The following is a 24,388-nucleotide window of genomic DNA, read 5'->3' on the forward strand; positions in this document are numbered from 1 at the left end:
CGATCAATTCTATTAGTCGTTGGTAAAAAGGTAGCCCAAGAGTTGGCGATGGGTGACGTTGACTAAGTACCTTCCCTCTAGTCTTACACTGCTATATTAGGGACGGCTAGCGTAGATAACCCTCGTGCAGCTTTGCGCGAAATTCAGAAACAAATACAACAAAAAAATAATCACATGTATTTATAGTGCTCCTCCTTATAGCACTTTCAAGTAAAATTACGTATATTAATCGTGATTACAGTTAGAATTATTTACTTTTGAGATGATTATAAATTTATCAAAAGTTATTTTCGCTGGGCAACTTTTTCGTTGTTTTTCAACTGTTAATTTTATACTCAGAAATGACTATTTTATTCTTATGCAAGGCTTAAGTGTTTGTGAGAAAAAGTAATGTTTGTGACAATGAATACCGAATAGTTGCTAGAGAATAATAATACAATAAATGTTTAACTCAAACAATAAACAGAATCTTTATATAAGCTCAACAAAAGGAAACAATCAGAAATTAGTTGTGATGACTACAATATGCAGCTCATAAGAATAGCAGAATTATTTTCTACGGGTGACAGAACATTTCAATAATATCACATAACGTGCAATGAATAGTGTTATGGAATCATATTTTACAATATTTTCATTTCCAGATTCATACATAGATTTTTTTCCTTTCCTAATAATCTTTGTCACAAGAAACTATCGCTAAAGACAGCAGTCTAATCTCAAGCGAGAAACGAGCTCAATCTTACAACAGAATTGGGTGATGGAATTTCTAGACCCACAGAAATTGACAACCATTCTATATGGATTAATTTACCAAGGCACTGATGGAATCAAATTGCCAGACAGCCACTAAGCTTAAATGTTTCTATACTCCTGCATATTCTCAGGGGACTGGAAAGAGCAGCAGTCATTTAATGAAAATGAATATATCTATTTGGCTTTCCAGACAGCTAACTCGTGAATATCATTCTATCAGAAATAGTAAAAAAAGAGGCTAGAAGATAAATCTTTATGTTATAACCAATGTCTTCCTAACAGCTACTCAGGTTCGATGAGGGAAAAAGTCAGTAAATTAGTTGAAGAAATTTCACGATATGGATAGCAATCGCTCTATGTACACGTTTGAAATAGCTACTGCTGAATTATATGAATTACTACCACCTGGAGCGTCAACCGGACTGAGCATTATATTTATATACCGAGCCAACCAATACTTTCCAAAGCACAGAAGATTAGAAAAGTCTGTGATATCTTCTGCAATTCTTACTAATTCTCTTAATCTTTTGATATTCTACAAATTTCAGCTGAATTGCGTTTTGTTTGCTCTGCAAACCTATTTCTGAAACTGTTCTTAGCTATGATTTATCACAAAATAAGTCTGCATCAAATTTAATTTTTTTATATGCATATGTATATGCACATACGTTTATCTTAAAATATTGAATTGGTTGATAAATTCGGAAAACTTAAACCTTTTCAATTGTAAGCTGAAGTATGAGATTAGCAATTTAAAGACATTTTACTTTGATGCAGATCTGAACACATTTTACAATACAGAAGCATCTGTGGTTGAGAAAAATGTTTTCTATGGAACCATAACATGTTATTTTTCAGTACTACCAAGGCATTGGGACCACGTTGTAGAATGACAGATAAAATTAATTACAAGAAATTAATTACAGACATGTTGATTTTTTTCAATACCGTTTGATTGACTACAATTTTACATAATAGATAAGATTGGGTTGAATAGTTCTGACAGTAAAGATGAATAAACTGAATCTGTAATGATGATCTAAGTAATCAGATATATTTCTTATAAACTTTAAATCATTATCACTCATAACTGCCATCTTCGTAAACTGTTGCTCACAAGGAATAATATTCATTTCATTTTAAGCTGTTGATGAAATTTTATGAAGGACGATGATCCGTCCTCGATAAAACACAAAATGTGATTAATATATATGTAAAAAACGGCTCGTTTGGGTTGAGAAATTATTTTACGTTCGCTCCTTTAAGTAAAATATTTTCTCAACCCAAACGAGCCGTTTTTACATATATATTTTTCTCTACAAGTGGGTTTTCTCGACATCACAAAATGTGATTTTTGAGCAGTGACAATAACAGGCTCATATTTTTTATTCAAAGTTGTTTTAATGATATATTGTATTTATTTGAAGATATTTTTCCACCCAAAAGTGTTCAAACTATTTTTCTTTAACACTCCTACGAAAAGTGGGGCCTAATAGGCCCCAGAGCAACTTGAAAGGTTATTAATATTAGGCTAATAAATTTGTATTTAAATGAAATTGCCATTTCATTTGATTTCATTTCATTAAATTAAATTGGGTTATTTAATTTAATAAATAACCCAATACAGTAAATTGGGTTACTGTATTGTATTATTGTGAAGTACAGGTTTATCTGTACTTTTTTGAATGAAATCCTAGCCCGCCATTCATTGCTTACCAATAACAATATAAGTTATTGGTAACTTATATTCGTTACCAATATAAGTTGCATTTCATTAAATGAAATGGCAATTTCATTTAAATACAAAATTATTAGCCTAATATTAATAACCTTTGAAGTTGCTCTGGGGCCTATTAGGCCCCACTTTTCGTAGGAGTGTTAAAAACTATATCCATGTTTACTAAAATGTTACCAGCACACCAAATATGTTTGCCCTGTTAGCCGTAGGGGCGTTATAACTTGACGTTCATTCCGATTATTTTCTGGTAAAAAAGAGCAGCGGTGGATGGTAATGACCAGTCTTACTCTGCTAAATTAGGTACGACTAGCAAACAAACAAACAAAATTAACTAAAATGACACAACACTTATATGTTTTAAATTTTTGTTTTTGGCCAATGATATAAGTTGCATTTGGAAAAGCACAACCACGACCTTAACATGTAACTGCATCTTCTATGTATATACTTCGCTTTATTTACCTCTATGTTGAAAATCAACCTATTATCAATGGTATTATATGTTGTGTAAATTATATATGTATTCATGTATGTGCATTCTAATTATTACGAAGAAAAAATAAGCCAATGGTATCACGTTTCACGAACCGGAAACTCTCGTTTTCAGCTCATTTTGTCTAATTATTGGTCCGATGAGTGGAAAATAATATTTGCTACTAGACTAAATATTCTGGAGATACATGAAACAAAGGATGTAAGTAGAAGTTCATCTGGGAATCTCACCTTGTAGAAATTATTAGTTCAGACACCAATGTAGGTCTATTGCTTTCTGCACTTTCCAATCTGGGTACAAAATTTGGTTTGTTTTGTTTTGAATTTTGGGCAAAGCTACTCGAGGGTTATCTGCGCTGGCCGTCCCTAATTTAGCAGTGTAAGACAGCTAGTCATCACCGCTCACCGCCAACTATTGGGCTACTCTTTTTGCATTCAAAATGCAAAAAAAAAAGGCAAACCATCTCACCATGGCAGACCGGGTATACAATTACACATATCTACTTTCACAGCTGTCTTAGTTTCGTTTCTTCACCTGAAGCAATAAGGAGTATTTCATATCATAATCTGCTTTAAATTATTGTTTGTTTGTTTGTTTGTTTTTGAAATTTCGCACAAAGCTACTCGAGGGCTATCTGTGCTAGCCGTCCCTAATTTAGCAGTGTAAGACTAGAGGGAAGGCAGCTAGTCATCACCACCCACCGCCAACTCTTGGGCTACTCTTTTACTAACGAATAGTGGGATTGATCGTCACATTATAATGCCCCCACGGCTGGGAGGGCGAGCATGTTTAGCGCGACGCCGATGCGAACCCGCGACCCTCAGAATACCAGTCGCACGCCTTAACACGCTTGGCCATGCCGCGCCGTTTAAATTATTTCTTAATATGTTAATTTTTGCTGTCTTTTGCATTATTAATGAAGTGGCTCTTGTAATTAGATTCCATATGTATAGTACAGAAGTATGTTAGTATAAATGTTTAATAAAGAAAGTAGAAACTATTGGTCCGATGAGTGGAAAATAATATTTGAATACATTGTGTATATATATATGTACAATCTGAAAAAAAAAAATTCACATTGCAACTTTAAAAAGATCAAAAGATATTTTGAATTTTCGTAAGATATATATATTTGTCGAATGTTCAAAATATGAAAATGATGTTATTACGTTACATTAAAAACGTCTATATTTAATGGCTTACATACATCATGATACTTGAAAGACAAGTAAATTTCATTCCCATAATTTTGTTCAACCGATTTCTTTCCAAGGGCCCCCCGCTAGTACAGCAATATGTCTCCGGATTTACAACGCTAAAATCAGGGGTTCGATTCCCCTCGGTGGGCTGAGCAGATAGCCCTTTGTGGCTTTGCTATACGAAAAACACACACACACTTTCCAAGGGATAATAGATGAGATAAAAACTAAAAATTAAAAGAGCGACCTCTCTGGGATTTGTCTACTATCTTGTAATTCTTAAGTCTTCTCTCTTGCGTTCTTATAACCTTAATTTCACACTATGAATAATTAACACTTCTTAAGGCAAGTTTTACATTACAAAATAAAGACAGATATAGTCTAATGAGCTTATTGTCGAAACACTATTATGATGGGGAAAGCAACTGAAATGATTTGAAACGACGTGTCGTTTCGAGAGGAAATGAAATGTAACAGTTGAGGCAACTACAAGGCATTGTGCAAGTCGTAACAATTAGAGCAACAGAAATGTTCTTTGTAGTTTTGTCTCTCACAAGACTGAGTCGCGTCTCTAGCCGTCTGCTGAGACAAACTCTTCTCGACCTTAGAGGAAATTAGTTCCTCCTTAATTAATATGGCTTATCTGAGCAGTGATACCTCCATCATATTTACATCACAGCCGAGCTCGAGATTGTGCGAAACGCGTCGTTAGCGATGGTTATGATAAATATAGGGTGTTTGCAATATTATTAACATACACGTTTTCATTTCTTGAAAGTCCTTCAGGGATATATATAGAATGTAGGGTTTCAAAATCTAATAAGCCTTATAATAATAGCATATGATAAATATAATTAATTACTTTTATATAACAGTGTTATAGATAATAAAAACATAATTATCTTATAATTTCTTTGAAACTGAAATAAAGTTCCCGATATTTTCATCAGCACAGTGTTGAGGTAATTCAACAATATATTTTAATCTTTATCGAACAAATAAAATTGTTAGAGAAAAATATGTAATGTGACTTTGTGCAAATATATTTTGATTTAAGTTTGTTTTCTCTCTGATATTGATTTATATAGTCAATATTAACATAGTATTTTTTTCCTTAACCGAATCATCTATGTTCCTTTACTGCACTTGACACGAATCCATTCTACCCCTTTTTATATCTGATTTACACATAAAAAAAGAAATGTATTTAATTTCAGATGTTATATTTATGATAACAAAATATTCTTGGTTCTAATATTTTGATGATATACTTTCTGTGTGGTCAAACAAGAGAAGTGATTCAAAAAGTGGTTGCAGCAACCTTAATCAATTTCACCCAACTATCAAATTTAAATTTGTATGGGAAAATGGTGGACGATTTCATTTCTTGGACGTTTGATAACCAGGAAAAACAAAGAACTAGTCCTCTCAGTATACAACAAACTGGCATTTTAAAGTTATGTTCACCTGTTTTCGTGTCACCATATCAGATCCGAACATTTGTCATTTTTTTCATTTTTTTATTAGAGAATATAGAATATACCATTCAGCAACACATGAACATGAAATTAAAAACAACATTTCTGTTTTCAAAGACCTACATTTTTCCACCATGTTTCATTATAAATTGCTATCTCAAAGCAAGAAGTGCCTTGTTCCACGAAGTTAAAGAAAATCAACCAATGAGAATGTGAAACCATTTTATATTGACTACAATACCAACATTGAACCCTTTAAAAAAATGTTATAGAAAAATAGCTTTAGAATTAGATATAAATATCCAAAAACATTATAAATAATCTCACTTTAAACAGAAAAACACCTAAATATAAAAAACAAAGTGTTGATATTAAACCATATCAATTCGGTGAGAATAGAGAGAAGTGATGGCATGAGAATTTGAAAGAAAGATATAGGAATAACAAATTATTGGCATTAAATTTATAATACAAAAACATCCTAAGTTGTACAACAAAAGCTTGGTAGGCCTAATATTAGATATGGATGTATCTCAGAGTTATAAATTTAAATTGGTATGGTGTATAGTTTTCCGTCTCATTGTTCGTGACCTGTTGCCATAGGAACACACTTCACACTTTGGGATCTTGGGTTTGTTCCAAGAGTGAGGGGCAAATACCATTATTCTGTAACACAAGAATTAGCGGTGGACGCTGCTGATTAGGTATCTTCTGCCTTGTCTCTCGGTTCAAAATTATGAACGGCTTTACATATATACAGCTTGTATTTAAACAAACGAGCGACCAATATAATACAGAACACTGTTAAGTTCCTGCATCAACATTTATTGAATTTTTAGTAGTTTCATGCTATAGTAAGTACTAAATGTTCTTTTCACGTACAATAGTATGTTCAAAATGGAAAAAAAAAACTGATAAAAGAATCTACTAAAATATCTTTTTTTAATTATTAACTGAAAGAAATAAAAAGTCTAAATAGTAAATGAAAAATAAGAACATTTAAAATATTTCATAAAAATTCCGGATTCATATAAATATTATTTTAAAACTTGGTAATGCCCAGCAGTAGGTCAGAGGCAAGCCTGTAGATGTATGATATTGATAATAAGGTATCGGTTGTGGGCACATCTTAAATAGCTCATTGTGTAGCTTGGTGCCCAACTATAAATAAAGACTTGCTAATAAGCGTTAAAAGATAATATTTTTTTATTGTTTATTTCTTATTAAATCATATTTTAATTTTCTTAACTAATGATAAATATACTACGACATTATATTCATAAAAGTAATTCCTCATGGATAAAGTTCGCTGAAGTTAGTATATATTTTACGAATAATAATAAAATATAAAAGTTTGGAAGTCTCAAAACTACACGAATCTTTAGCAAATTTATACACACCATTCATCATACCCTTTATTTAACCACAGACGGATTTTTGATAATTAAATAAATAAAATAATTCCAGGATGGATAAATCATTAGTAGTAATCACTCGCATTTGACAGACTATTGTGATTACACATTAGAGGTGATTTTTTTAGAGGATGATTAAACTGGTTCAACAGTTTCACCACCAGCTGCTATACGTGAAGTTTCTTACGTGAATATTATCCTTCAAGAATAACAAAAAAACAAAAAAGAGAGAGAGAGTTAATGCATCCTAAGTTTTATTGAAACTTGAAAATGTGAAAACTGTAGAAACATCAACGCTGCCACCATGTTTAGTAAAATAATATTTTCATGTCGGACCTCTATGTAATCGAGGTAATGATTTTGAGGTTTTACTACATTTTGTAACCTTAGTGTTGATAAATTATCTTATCAAAGAAAATTGTAAAATCCACAAGCACAACAAAAAATAATAATGGGAAAAATAAATTATTTTCTCCATGTCATTTGTAGTTTTATAATTTGTATGATAAATAATAATAATATGCTAACCTCAGTAAAAGCTTCAAGTTATTCTCGTGTTACCTCAGTCATAGCTTCAAGTTAGTCTTGCATTACTTCAGTCATAGCTTCAAGCTATTCTTATGTTATTTCAGTCATAGCTTCAAGCTATTCTTATGTTATTTCAGTCATAGCTTTGAGGTATTCTTGTGTTACTTCAGTCATAGCTTTAAGTTATTCTTATGTTACTTCAGTCATAGCTTCAAGCTATTCTTATGTTATTTCAGTCATAGCTTCGAGGTATTCTTGTGTTTTCGCTTTTTTCATTTAATAACTAATAAAAACAGAGAAAGTAAAATCATGGCAATGAATAAATATTTGATATATTAGCTTCCAGCGCTTTTTATCTTTTTTTTTTTTAAGATACCTTTTAGAGACATACCAGTGCAACTAACCAGAGTAATATGGCACTACACGTTACATTTCAATGACACGCAATGTTAGAAACGTTTTTAATACAGGACTTATGATATAAAATCTGACCCTCTCCAAACGGTAAAAGACAACAGCTCGTAGTTAGTCTGTTTGAAACGATTAACTCATGAAACATAGTACCATATGAACTTGTTCAATGTGCTGATGAACACAACAGTTTTATTTTAAATATATATTTTTTACGTGTTACTTAATAGCAGGCATTGAAATCAGTTTTAAAACTCAGTTAATGGGTTTATTGAAATTATACAATTTTAGATATAGGAATATTGGTTAAAAGAAACATCGTTTGTTTTTAAAATGTCGCGCAAAGCTACTCGAGGGCTATCTGCGCTAGCCGTCCATAATTTAGCAGTGTAAGACTAGAGGGAAGGCAGCTAGTCATCACCACCCACCGCCAACTCTTGAGCTACTCTTTTATCAACGAATAGTGGGATTGACCGTCACATTATAGCTCACAGACGGCTGATAGGGCGAGCATGTTTGGTGCGACGGGTATTCGAACCCGCGACCCTCATATTAGGAGTCGAACGCCTTAACACACTTGTCCATGCCGGGCCTAAAAGAGATATAATTATCAAACTAATAGTTGTGCCTTTTGCTGAAAGTTAGACATTAACGTAATTAAAATATCAAGCATTGAATATATATATATATACACACAATGCTTGAGAGAGCATTAAAAGCAGTTAACGACCAATGAGAAATCTCATATAAGATTAAAAATAATTATTTAAGCAGTCAATAAGACTGGTATAAAATAAAAATATTATACCAATTATCCTCTTCTTTACTGCATGAAAATTAACTTCATCAGACCACGTTTAGATACTTTGTAGTGCGATTGTTTGCTAACAACTCAATCAGACAGTGCCAGCACAATGCCAATAAAGAAATAAGCAATCATACCATTGCTAGCAATAATGTGGCCATTACCTTCATAGCTCCAAGAAACGAAAGAAATGTGACGACCGTGTGTGCAGAAGTCAGAGATTTGTCTGGTGAAGAGTATGCGATAAACTGAGGCAAGATTTATTGTTTGAATAAAAGCTTTATAGAAACTCAGAGAAAGATATAAGAAATTAGGACTGTTGATAAAAAGAGTCGTCGAATTTAAAAATCAACAATTAAAATATTCAAAATTGAAGTTACGTAAGTGAAAATATTATATTCACGTGATTCGGTGCAGTATAAAGTGTACAAATGGACTAGGTGTAAGTATAATATCTCTTTAAGGACGCTAAGATGCACATTAACACGAACTGGTATCAATGTGCACATGTCTCTTTATAAACTACAAACAGAAATATGCTACTAAAACGATGAAATGGGGATCGAACTTCAAACACTGAGGTGAACTTTAAACAAGAATCCTCATTATAATACTATTTGGCAACAATCAAAGATCATTTGTTTTATGGTAAAAGAGACGAAAAGTGTTACTTTAACCAACGATACCTAAACTGAAGGATGCTAGTGAAAACACTAGATGCTTGAGTAGTGTATCAGACGATAGTTAAGAAGAAAAAAATTAATAATACTTTGTGTAAGCTATTGTTATAAGTATTTGTTTAGTGACACCATTTCTTGGACTCTGCTTATATGCCGTCTGTCCACTTTAAAAGTTTGAAAAAACAACAACAAACAAACTAAGCCTAAACACAAATGCTTTATCCTTAAAAAGAAATTGTCTATTATAAATCAATTAGTTTAGGCCTTTCATCAGAAGCATTTCTTTTACACTACTAGTGTATCATACTTTTCTAAAATAATTTTTTTTCTTTAAAACCTTATGTATGAACAATGTCTGCCTTCAAGTCCACCATCTTCGCTATGTCTACGAATAGTGTGAAGTTTTAATACACCAAAAGAGTTTATAAGACCAAATTATTTTTAAATTTGGACGACTTGCAAACTTGGCTCATAAATGTTCTAGTGTTATAATAGAATATAAAGATATTTAAACTATAACAGCATATCATAAATGTTTCTACATCTGTGTACCATCCTAAATGTTCGTCACAACTGCAGTGTTTAGAAAAAATCAGACAGTTAAATTACAGTCTTATACAACAAAAGTTGATTTCAGCTAGACATAGATAGCCCACACTCTATTAGTCACTATGTTTTTGGAACGTTGAAGTACAGAAGCACTCATTTTTCAGCTTTATATTGAAACGATTCTTATTACGCACTCTAATAACAATAATAAAGGGTCGTGTCTGTGGATCTGTATATGTGTGTAAGACTATTATAACTCCAAGAGAAAAGGGCCTAGAAACCTGAAATTTTGCACACATACTAAGTGTACTATGTTAGTCTTCACCCTGATATTATTACTGATTCACGTGTGTGCATGCGTGGGCATCGCTATAATGAGAAAAGCTAGTGAAAAACTACAATCTATTACAAATAAAAATCACAGACCATTACGTGCGCGTGCTAACCTGCGTATCTGTTTATGTGTGATCACCGTAGCTCCAAGATGAAATAACCTAGAAACTAGAAATTATGTACCTATATTAAGTGGACCCTGAGCGTCTGCACCTGAGTATTATTATTTATCGTATTCATGAGCATCTTTTTAATGCTGCAATCCACCAAAAACACACATATATAGAAAGAAGTGGTTCCTTATATTGTAAATTTTGGATAAAAAATTAAACAGACACGCACGTGCGTGCGTGTATAACGTTTTGATGAATCATATCAGCGATAAACCATAAACAAAATAAACAGTTCCTTGTATAGAAAAGCCAGTGCGTTGTGGTCACGATGTATTCCAACAATGTCTTTTATACCATGTTGCCTAGCAATAAAAGTATAACCTGATACTGCTGTTAAGAGGCTATAAGCTGAAAATGTAAAATAAAATATATGAAGTAAAAAAATGAAAAAACCGTTGTTTTCTAATTTAGAGGTTCCGTTAATTTAAGTTTCAAATCGGAGAACAAGTTAGAGAAAATGTTACCTTTGTAAACAGGTCACATCTCGTAAAGGTGTTTTTAAAGTATATAGGCTATAAGGCTATGCTAAAATAGTTTCAGAATACACACACACTTACGTTGTAATCTAGGGTAGGTCAACGATACAACACAAGCGAGGCCGCATACTATCACCAGTAATAAATAAATCAGAGAGTGTATCACCCGTTTCTGGTTGCCACAAAATCGCGCTCCGCACTTAGGGACCAAAGATTCGGTATGAATGTGACTGTGAAATTTCAATATTCAATAAAAATAATCAAAGGTTTGACAGTTAATGCTGTTGAGTAACTGGTCTATCAGTTCAAAATTAGTAACGGCTGGCGCATCTAACCCTTATGTCTCTATCAATTCGAAATTAGTAACGGCTGGCGCATCTAACACTTATGTCTCTATCAATTCGAAATTAGTAACGGCTAACGCGTCTAACTCTTTTGTGATGTCGAGAAAACCCACTTTTTAGAGAAAAATATATATGTAAAAACGGCTCGTTTGGGTTGAGAAATTTTTTTTACGTAGAGAAGCGAACAACATTTCGACCTTCTTCGGTCATCGTCAGGTTCACAAAGAAAGGAAGAGGCAACTGACCTGAAGCTGACCACATGTTTGAAAGGGGTTGTGTAACTGATTATCGGAATGTAGAGGGCGTACTAAGATGTTTGAATATATAATTTTATATTATTTATTTTATCATTATTATATTATTTTAATATAATATAAAATTATATTAAATAATTAATATTAATATGTACATTAATGTACATCTACGTGTGTGTGCGCGTGTCTGTGTATTATATATATTCCATAATTCAAATGAATTTATGTGTCACTTGTTTTCTTTAATCTATCAAAACAAACAATAGATAGGTTAAAGCTATAATTATATGTTATAAAAATATTAAGCTAGTTTTATAAACTATTATTGGTTTTTTTCTCTATTTTTAGATTTTCATTCGTAAGTTTGAATGACTCTTAGGTTATTCTTAATATACATAAGGCAAATATATATTTAATATTTAGCCCTATGTACAAAAATACGTTTTGTAATTAAGCTTTAATTCGATTTGCCCTCTGTGGGTTCGCGATACGTCTGAGGGCTTACAACACTAAGCTGAAGATTATATTTCGATACCTGTAGTTGGTAGACAGCAGATTCCCCATTGCGTAAATTTATGCTTTATAACAAACAAACAAAAAACTTTATGATCATATTTAATCCTACAATCTACTGACAAAAAATCAAGATAGAGGTCGTTGACTTTTTCCGTGAAAAATAAGCACGATTATCAGATAAACGTCAGATTTATCAATTTATCATAAGTAAGTTGAAAAATAAGCACGATTATCAGATAAACGTCAGATTTATCAGTTTATGATCAGTAAGTTGTATTTAAAACATTTGCCTTGATCGAACGGCTAAATATATGCAGGAAAACAACTGATGTATTGATTTTGAAATTAATTTGTTTTTTTTTTAAATATATCATACAAATTTTAAATCTGAATACTTATAATTGTCTAATTACTATCTTTACAAGAAAGGCGACATACAAGAGATAAGCTTTACAACATATATGTTACCATGAACTTTATATACACAGGAATAATATAAACAAATTTGGTCATTCTTTTATACATTCATTCAGTCGTTTCATGAGTTGAATTGCAGGATATACAGTAAAAATCGACAACAAAGTAGTTTTCCTCTTTGTGCCTTGCGTGATTTTTACCATTCATATTTGAAACGTATTTGTTTTCACATTCTGTTCTACTCTGTTATTCGTACTTTCCATTCAATTCCTTTTCATCAACTAAATAGTAGTATGGTCTAGTTCCACCATTACAAGTGTGAATTAGCTTCAAGTACTGTATAGTGAAACACCAATAGTGGTCTGTCTCAAACTCTCACGTTCTGTATAAACTTTATTGTACCAGCAGATTACGGACACTAGAGTTCATAACAAAATTATTCCATTTCTTTTCTTCTTTCTCATACGGTTATTTAAAAGTAAACTGTTTTATTTTATTTTTTACATCGTCTAAGAAGGGTCACTTCACTTTTGGTATCCTCAGAGTGAATTACAATAATTTTGATTTCATTGTTACATCAAACACTACAAGCCAAGTGATCTAGTTTAATAAAGTAAACATCACTGGCACAAGGATTCTTATTTAGAAACTATTCTCAGCGTTACAGTACACTTTGAGATTTGCTCTTTCTCAAAAATTTCAACTGTAATTTGTCAGTTTAAATATGGACAACATAATTTATTGATTTTTTGACAACAACTAATAGATCACTTAAAGTGTTGATGAGCACAGACTTTGATAAAATAGATTAATTAAATAATTAATTCATAAAATAGTTTAATACTTTGCTGCTTTTTGAAATGAAATAATAAAGAAAATATACCTATCAAAATATAATGGACAAACATATTTTATTATCCAATTTTCACTTGCTTTGGATATGTAAAAGATCTATATTTTGAAACCGAAGCGCTTGAAGTTCTTTCCTAATTTATTTATTCATGATGTGTCCTTGAGTGAAATTTCCAAACTTTATTAGCGCCTAACGTATACTATCGTTCAATGGGGTACCTGTCTAAAATATTTATTCACAAAATTCTAAAAATATGGTAATATTAAATATTCAATGAAATGGTACACCACATTACTTAAAGAAGCCATATCTTATAAAACAGAAAAATCTAACATGATAATTTTTTTTTTTACATGACAATATTCAACCAATTAGAAACAAGTACAAAATGTGACTATTTTTTTATTTTATTTTCAGTTTATCATTGTGTTATTCCATTACAAGTAAGAAGTGTGTAAGTGTTTCCTGATTTCGTTCAATTTCAGAATGATACAAACGCATTCAACTGAAAGACAGTATAAATCTTTAATACTCATGTTTATTTTGCCCCCCAGTGGCTCAGCGGTATGTCTGCGGACTTATACGCTAAAATCCGGGTTTCGATACCCGTGGTGGGCAGAGCACAGATAGCCCATTGTGTAGCTTTGTGCTTACTACAACCAAACAAACATGTTTATTTATTAGTTAACGAGCCACTTACGTCTTAGCTGACATAAGTCGTGTTACTTGTATTAAAATCTTCATCTTTTGAAAATTTGTGATTAAACTAGATCAATGTTTTTATTTTTGCATTTCTCTGATTTTATCTTCAATTGTATCTGATAAAGCAGAATAAGTACCTTTCGATAAAATAACAATGATTTATTATGATATTGTTACTTCTTTCTGTAGATAAAATAATAATGGTTTATTATAATATTGTTAATGTGGAGAATACTTCTTTGTGTGGATAAAATAACAATGGTTTATTATGATATTGTTAACGTGGAGAATACTTCTTTGTGTAAATAAAATTAACTACAAGAAATGTCGTTATATCATTCTGTGTTCTTCATCAAACGATAATTTGTTCGATTTTAAAAATTCGAAGGATCTATATAGATACGTTTTCGTGTTGCCGAACATGAAATAAATAGTATTATGTTACCCTGTTAATTAAGAACATCTTTCTACTTTATGGCAAGAAACATTTTTACTATCAGTAATTATTACGTGACACCAAAAGCTAAGTCATATTTTATTTTCAAGTATAATCTATAATTTAAATGAACTATTGTTTTTAATTCAATTTTACGTAGCTAACTCTGGTTTAAACAACAACAACATTTCCATCAATTCTATTTTCTTTTTTTATAATATTTTTTATATGTTCGTTTGAAGTTTGATCAAGCAAAAATTCTCCTCGCAGTTGTAATGATTGTAGTTCTATATAAATGGAAACATATTTAATAATATTGTAACAGATACAATAATTGAATTAATCGTTATTATACAACAATTTTATAACGTATAAATATCTACAGATGAAATTGTGTTATAAGCCTTTTGCAGAATAAATATACGTAACGTAACTATAACTAGTTCGTCCAAATATATAATGAAAATGTTAATATCCAAACTTTACAAAGTACAAATATTTTGGTAAACATTTAAAGTGTCTAAACTGTGACTTTAGAATCATTACTGCGAATTGCAAATAATAAACAAACAGCTATAAGCCAGGCACAAATTGAAATTAGATTTAAAGTGTACTCTGATTTTTTAACTTGGTACTTTGAGTTGTAATTACCTGTTACGTAGCATATAAAATGAATGTGATATGCATCATATACTAGCAGTACAAAGGAGGTTTAACTGTATTATATGTATTCAATGAACTGTTAAAAGAAAAAACACAAGTCTAGTTCTGGTTAAGATCCAGTTTGAGCTGTTTGATGTGCTGATATTGCTTTATATTTAATGGATTTTCGTTTCTTAAGTGGCAATGGTTTATTACATGGCAGTGTAGATGGTGAACACATAGATGAAACCAACCTTATCTAAAGCCAGTTCTCTGTTTCGCTGCTGGTGCAAGTTTTGTCCGAACGTTATTAGATCATGAAAAAAATTAATTTATAAAAGGAATTCCAAAGTAAAATGAAATAGAAATATTTAATGAAAAAAACACACTTTCGAACAGTAACTGAATTAACACAAGTCCCAAAATAGAGAATAAAAACACTTAACTTGCATCTTTAATATTTCAGTGTAGATCAAATACTAGAGCTATAGAACATACTGTAATTCATAAAAACTTAGCAAACAGAACCTGATATGTCTATGTTCACCAAATAGCAATGCGTGTATACCGTGTTTCTCCGATAATAAGACCTACCCATAAAATAAGACCTAGTGTGATTTTTGGGGATAGTTTTAATATAAGCCCTACCCTTAAAATAAGCCCTAGTTAAGAGTGGCAGGAAGAGGAAAGAAACAAAAAAAAATTAATTTATTAATTAGTTTAATAGTTAGTTAATTAGTTTGTTTAAGTATTAATCAGTTAGTTTAATAGTTTAATAATAGTTTATTTTAAATGGTTAGTTTAATAGTTTTACTTTGTAACTTCATTTTTTTAATATATCAAAATAAGACATCCCCCCGAAAATAAGCCCTAGTGTCATATTTTGGAGTGAAAATTAATATAAGCCCTGTCTTATTTTCGGAGAAACACGGTACATCCTTTTTACTAGAAAGTAGATAAAATATTTTCTTACAAGTTAGAACGGTTATAAATAGTTTGTATAGCAGTAGTTTTTACAGCTGTAATTTTGAGAAAGGGTTGAGTTTTTATTACTTATAATACCCGAAACAGTGTATACCTCAAAATTTTAAATAGTTCTAATGTGTATAAAGCTCATTTACTTCAAGCTGGAAGAAAGTAATTTCTGTAGTTCTCGTGTTTGTAAAAGGTAACGTGATCAGTAGCTCGTGAAGTTTAATCGACGTGTAGTCACTATCACGTGATATGATCTCCACGAAAGGACACGTGTATTTTACACGACTGGTTTGTGTAAAGGTATTTTTCTCTTAGACCAATATAAATTATCAGACAAAAATGTAGAAATTAATAGAAATTTAGAGCTACGATAAACTTAAAAAAATGACTCTCTGAGTAGAGAACAAACTGTATTTTCAGTTTATATATTACGTTTACAGCTATAAACAAAAGTTTCGCAACATCCAAGAATTTCAGGAATAAGACACAATTTAAAAAAACAAAAACAAATAAATGTATAGAAATTGTCTAGATTTCAAATTTAACATCATTTAGTCAAAGAAACTATAAAATGGTACTGTAAAGAAATGCTGGAAGTCATAATAGTAATCAGAATAGTATTAATATTTATTGTATTATTTTGTATTTGTATTGCATTCCATGATTTTCAAAACTTCCTAAATCCTCTCAGACTTTGGTCCGGCATGACCAAGTGTGTTAAGGCGTTCGATTCGTAATCCGAGGGTCGCGGGTTCGAATCCCAGTTGCACCAATCATTCTCGCTCTCCCAGCCGTGGTGGCGTTATAATGTGACGGTCAATCCCACTATTCGTTGGTAAAAAGAATTGGTGGTAGGTGGTGATGACTACCTGCCTTCCCTCAAGTCTTACACTGCTAAATTAGGGACGGCTAGCGCAGATAGCTCTCGAGTAGCTCTGCGCGAAATTTAAAACAAACCAACAGCTTGGAGTTTGTGGGACTCTTGTTTCATTAGAATAGCTTTAAGTCTTCAATTATTCACAATATTCAGCCTCTCTTAAGCAAAGAATATGGAAAACTGATTTTACTCATGTGTAATGGAATTAAATTATTCGTCAGTAAAGGCTAATTTATTAATTAATCCGAAATTTATATGAGAGGACTTGTTTAAGAAATCAAATGAATTTTTTACTGTATATTTATCAGAAACGAACATTTTTAACAAACAATGGAAGACACAATGGACCTCTATTGTCGACAAGTAGACGAGAAAAAATACTAGTGTTATGGATTTTAGGTTGAGAGAAAAGCTTCAAAAATGAACCTTAAATAGACGATATCTTTCCTTTCATTTGGTGTCAAACTAGCGCAGTTTTTGACTGCCATTTTAAAATTATTTTGAACCACAGTGGTTAGTTCCTTTTTTTTACTTGTTCGTAAGAAAATTCCCCTAACAATTCTTTGATTTTGTGTTTATAAACATTTTCATCCAGTATTACGACTTGACCTCTTTTATTTGCTTTTCTAATTACATTTTTTATCATTTTTCTCCAACGCCCATAACTGTTCTATTTCATCATTAGTTGCTTCTGTTGTACGTATAAGTTTCATCTTATGATTCACTTTTAATCTTTTAAAACATGCTTTTGTTGATAAAGTAAGGTCATCTTTCACTGAAAGATTGTTGTTAAACTGTTTGTTTGTTTGTTTTCAATTTCGCGCAAAGCTACACGAGGGCAATCTGCGCTAGCGGTCCATAATTTAGCAGTGTAAGACTAGAGGAAAGGTAGCTAGTCATCACCACCCACCGACAAATCTTTGGCTATTCTTTTACACGAATAGTGGGGTTGGCCGTCACATTATAACGCCCTTACGGCTGAAAGGGCGAATATGTTTGTAGCGACGGGAATTACCACCCGCAACCCTCGGATTACAAGTCGAGCGTCTTAACCCACCTATCCATGCCGGGCCTGTTAAACTGAAAACTTTAAGCTTAATCTAAAAATTCTATTTATTTAGATGAGACATTCTGATTTGACTAGTTAATAATTTTAGGGTTTGACAGTAACTTATTCCATTATCTCCTGATTTAGGTACTAAAACTGATATCCTATTTATGATTTTATGAACAAATGAACTAATATTTACATAACTTATTGATCGACATTTCACAGAAGTACAAGCCATTACTAACTGGAAGACAAGCAACACTTTCGACTCAATTCATTTTTAATGTTACACACTCTTTTTTAAACTTAATTATTTCTATATACGATATACTTTTTAGCAACGAATAATGGATTTAACCGTTACATAATAACACCTTCTGGCTGCAAGAGTGAGCAAGTGCGATGACAGATTTTGATTCTATATCACGCAGATTGAGTTCAATGCCCTAATAACCAGGACATTTATGATTATTTTAATATAATACAGCATATACAGTGTGCATTATGAGTTTATGAGCAGGAACATCCATATAAGACACATTTATCACGATTGCACGTGTATATAAACTTATACACATTTGTAACAACGAAAGCATAGAAGTCTTGTGTGTTATCAATGCATCAGTAAACGTGTTGTGTACTTCATTATTATCGCATATATTTATATATTGTATGATGTTGAATCATAATAAACATGCTAGTGTACATAACAATCTCGAGAGGCGACAGGAATAAGCATATATGTTTGACATTTTCCTTGTACGTTTGTTATCTTTCAAACAATACGATATCTTCAATTAAACGTTTGTTACATCTGAAATAAGTTACTTAAGTTCATTTGTTTTAATAAGTATATTATTAATGGTATAATCAAATATATTCACACCTTCATACAATTTTTTGTCAAATAAATGTTTTGTGTTGAAGAAAATCTAATAATGGTCAAAAACAGTAATTTAATTCCGTTATGCATGAGTAAAATCAGTTTTCCATATTCCTTGTATAAGAGAGGCTGAATGTTGCGACATAAAATCATTTGTTTGGTTTTTAATAGAAAATAATTGAAGGTTTAAGGTTATACTAATGAAGCAAGAGTTCCACAAACTCCAAGCTGCTGGTTTGTTTTAAATTTCGCGCAAAGAAATACGAGGGTAATTTGAGATAGCCGTCCCTAATTTAGTAGTGTAAAACAAGAAGGAAGGCATTTTATCATCACCACTCACTTCCAACTCTTGGGCTACTCTTCTACCAACAAATAGTGGGATTGAATGTCACATTATAAGCCCACCACAGCTGAAAGGGCGATCATGTTTGGTGTAACAGCGATTCGAACTCGCAACCGTCAGATTACAAGTCGAGCACCCTAACCACGCGGCCATGCCAGGATATAAAGTTGATAAAGTGAGAGTTTGCTTATCATATGTTCAAGTCTTATTCACAATAACAGGTAATATAATGACAAATATATACAGAATGTTGTGTAACATTCTCTACACGTTATACGTCAACCAGTCTCATGGATACAAAAGACGAAATAGAAGTTGATAAATACGATATTTACAAAATTTTCTCTATGTGGTGACATTGGCCAAAGGTATAAAAATTCAATACTCAGGATGAAGGAACATAAAAACGCGTTAGAAAAATACAAAATAAAAAAATAGGTTTGTATTAGAAGTTAACCACAAAGTGGGCTCTAGCGATGGTAGAGTAAATTAATCAATATTAGCAGAACGTGTGGTGGAAACACCTCATGTTATACACTGTGGTAAGTTAACAAATCATGTAGAATTCAAAATTGAACTAAATGTCAGGGAAGCTGTTGAAATAGGAAGAAATACACAAGAATATCGTATTGAAAAAGGAAGCTAGTCCAGGTCTAGAAATAATAAAGTACCAGACAGATGTTTTCTAACTATGGAGTTCTAGATGGCTTTCTAGGAATATAAATAATTACGTGGATATATAAGTCCCAACTGTGCCTTTACCGTTACTTCTAAAGATGGCGGCACAGAAATCCGAAATATATGTAGTTTTTTTTTGGTTTTTTATAAGAGTAAGTACATGTTTTAATCACTTTTCTTGTTTAACGATTTTAGTCTTGTATTCCTTTTAATTGTTGATACTAAAGAACCCGTTACACATATTGAGTGGAAATATTTCAATAGCAATATTTTATTTTGGAATAGGAGATCTTAGGCACAGAATATATTATATTTTTATTTTAGGCTTTTATACAATATATTTCTTAATTTATATATAGTGATTTTACTAAAGTCAATTTGTATTTAATTACGTTTATACTTAGGATATCAAAATTATCTGTGATACCAACGTTTAATTTACTTGTTGTATTTCGCGCTAAGCTTCACATTTGCTCTCTTTACACAATCTTTTTAATTTGAACTAAAATATTAAAGGGAAAGTAACTTCTTAATATGACCTACAATCAGTTGTTGAGTTGTTATTGTCTGAAGGAATAGTGGGATTTGATTGTCACTCTTATAATACACCGACGAGCCCAAATATTGTGGAGCGTATCTTTCGGTAAAGGGACTCGAGCTGGAAACCTCGGATGAAAAGCTGAGCGTGATGATGAATGCATAGAAACTGTAAACAGTATTACAGCATTAATATAAATATAACGTATCTTAGACCATAATGATTATTGTAACAAAATAGCCCATTGTGCAATAGCAAAAACTTGTGTTTTATAAGGTCTAATGCTTAAATCAATTAAATGTCATGAGATATATGAGTAAACCAATTATTATTGCAGTATTGATAATTTATGTGGCTTAAGTAGATAATAATAACATGCTTAGCCAATTCCAATAAATTACTCATCTTCAGTAATCAAATATAAGCTGTATTATAAGGCAAGCATCGCTATTCTCAAAACAATATAGAAGACAAAAACTAAGGGTAATAAAATAAAAAGTTATATTTAATATAAATATTGTGTATTACTGAACAAAAAAATTTACATTATTAATTAATGGTAAAAGTAAATATCAAACCACTTAACTTAATTTCTATTATACAGTGTAGATCAGTACGTAAGAACAACTCCCATGAAAAATCATTTTTGTCAGAAAATGATCTAGTATCATACATTATTCAATATTGCGATGTCATTTGTAACATGGAATCTAATAGGAAAGTAGGTATTGATATAAATTATCTGCAATTGGCATCTAAAATAAAATAAAAAATATTAACATTTTCGTGAAATGAGACGACATCATGATAGTCTGACAAAATATTATAGATTATTGATTAGTTAAAGTTATTTTCACTGTTTTTCCTTTTTAGGAGAAATGTTGAAGTCCATACACAATGTGTGAACATGAAGTTCTTAGTGTATGACATTTTATTATTTGTTGAAGTATGCCTTAGGAAGAAATCTTATAACTGCATCAACTAATTGCTTATCACGTGGATCTTTGTTGTGTACAGTGAGTATAACATCTGTGTCTGACATTTCTGATATGACCAAACATTCGTTCATCGAACTGTGAAAATCGAAGTTCATTAAATTTGCCTTGAAGCCAGTGTTATTTTCAAATCGCGTTTTGTCCAACGACCGCTGGAGATTTTTTTGGTTGTTACTGATCACACGTAACTTGTGACACGCAATGTTAGAATTCTCACAGTCACAATTATCTTTGTTGGCATTATCACTAATTTTAGTTGATTTACTGATAAATTATTAGGTAAAAATGATTTGTGATGAAAAAACATGAAGAAATTATCATGATTTTGCTATCTGTTCATAAGGAGAGCTATCTGCTGCTTGTTCTACTTTGATGCGATTTAAAGGAAGAAATAATACAACAGAAGTTTAATGGAAATGCATTTTCGTTGATACCTTGTGTATGATATATAGTTTAGCAGCACTAAGAGAAAAACAAACAAGTAAACTGATCCCTGGGATGGATATGTTGCACTGTCTAATCTTATAGGAGCTTCTAGCTGCACACTCAATATTTTAATTTCTCTTTTGTTTTTCATAAGGAATTTGACTGAAAAACAAGAATTAATTTTTTTTTAAATTCCATGCAAAGCTACACGAGGGCTATCTGCGCTAGCCGTCCCTAATTTAGCAATGTAAGACTAGAGGGAAGGAAACTAGTCATCACTAGCCACCGTCAACTCTTTGGTTGCTCTTTTACCAACGAATAATGGGATTGACCGTACATTATAACGCTCCCATGGCTGAAAAGATGAAAAAATTTCTTGTGACAGGAAGTCGAACCCGCAACCCTCGGATTACGAGTTGAGCACTCAAGCTACCTGCTCATGTAGAATTGTAGTAACTATTAGAATGTGTTAGGGGTCAGCATAACTTTATTTTTTAAATGATAAATGTTAGCGCTGCAATGACAAATATCTTGTTTGCTTCAGTCTTTTCCTATTTTTGATGGAAATCTAGCTGAAATATTAAAACTTTAAATATTATTTCTACGAAACTGAATACAACAAACCTCTTGAATTTGAAAGCATAAACACTCCAAATCAGTGATACAAGTAGATCGCAGACATGAATGTGTTAATTATCTCAATATGAATTTTTTCTATTACTGCTTAAAACGTTTTTACTTTAACGCTGTATTATTCACAATATATAATAGTGTGATATCGTCATATCTTTGTGATAATTGTTGGTATAAAATCAAATTTAAGTAAGATATTTAATGAATATCTGAAAAAGCTATTATGGACATACACACACACAAATAAGTATGCATACCTATATGTATGTTCATGCAGTATTGTAAATAATTACGAAAACACATAAGCAACATATAACAGAAGTCCAACAACAAGAAATGATTACTATGTTATTAACATAATGGTCTAAAACGTTAACACAGAAAATACAAAAGAAAAGCAAAAACTTGTACGATGAGTGTTTTGTGAGTGAGCCATTTGCTCTACAATAAACAGCTAAGTCTTATTTTCATGCTGTCCACAGTTTGTCAATGTGAAATATTGTTGAAATTGTAATGCGTTTCTACCATATAATTCAACCATGTTCTTCGGTCGTTTTATTTCCTTTTCAATTTTTACATAAGGTCATACAGCCTGGTGAATGTTTAATTCAGTAGTTTGTGCAGAGCAAACAATGATTGTGAATGCTCTATTATTCTTTTTTGACGTCAAGATATCGTTTAATCACACGTTCTGTAAACTTGGGATCATTTTTTATCCTGAAAGATTTCCTTCTCTTAAGATCGTGTTCCTGAAGGATCGAATGGCATGATGGATCAAACAGTGCTAGTGTTGGCAGACACAGAGCAATCAGTTATGCGTACATCAGCGATACCGATGGGATGCAAGCCTAAATACGTACTGATTCCCAGAAAAACTTCATTGTAAATATTGTACATTGATTACAATACAGTCCTATTCTGTGTATCATCGAACAAACTATCATTCATTGTTATCAAACAGCTCAAACTTGGATTCATCTGTGAAGAGCTCACGTCTCCCTTTGTTCATTCTATTATATGTGGATGACGCCCATTTTAATCTTTCTGTATGTTTACTCTTTCTCAGAAATTTGTGGTAATGAGTATATTACTGTTCTTCGGGTAACATCTATGTCTCTATCACAACAACATTAACATTACACGACCACCATCTATCTTGTAAAAGACAAACAGTAAGATGCTTAACATCATTGACTTTTGGCTTTTTCTATTATTAGTAATTAGCTTCAATAATCTTTTTTATAGTATTGGGTATATTTCCTTATAAAATATGTAGGAATTAATGCGACATTTCGTTTACATAGAAGATCTTTGAACAATTAAAACTCTGACTTTTACACTCTTGTAATGCGGTATTCCAGATATGAGATACAAGACTGGAATAATCCTATTGCTATTGCACGTAGTATGACTGCCAGTACTTTTGCGGTTTTTTTTGCTGATGTGGTACATTCTGGTTGGTTGGGTAACAATCAAAAGAATCGTATAGATAAAACGAAATAGGCGACAAAGATATAATCAACTAATAACTGGTACGAACTGGCGAAGAGCGCTAGCTCAAAAGGTCATTCTGCTTTAAATTAAAAATATAAATAAAGTTAGAGAACAGTCACTCTGTCGTCTAATTTGGACAAAATAAAGGGTGACATTTCAACGCCTGACTGAGATCTGGCAAAGCTCATATCGATGTGTTAAAGTTTGTATTTCTATAAATTAAATCTTTCTATCTCTTTTGTTTAGTTTTCATAATTATTTCTAATATCGGATACAGAAGTATGAATACATAAGCCT

The sequence above is a fragment of the Tachypleus tridentatus genome, chromosome 12, assembly GCF_004210375.1.
Source record: "Tachypleus tridentatus isolate NWPU-2018 chromosome 12, ASM421037v1, whole genome shotgun sequence".
Lineage (NCBI taxonomy): Eukaryota > Metazoa > Arthropoda > Merostomata > Xiphosura > Limulidae > Tachypleus > Tachypleus tridentatus.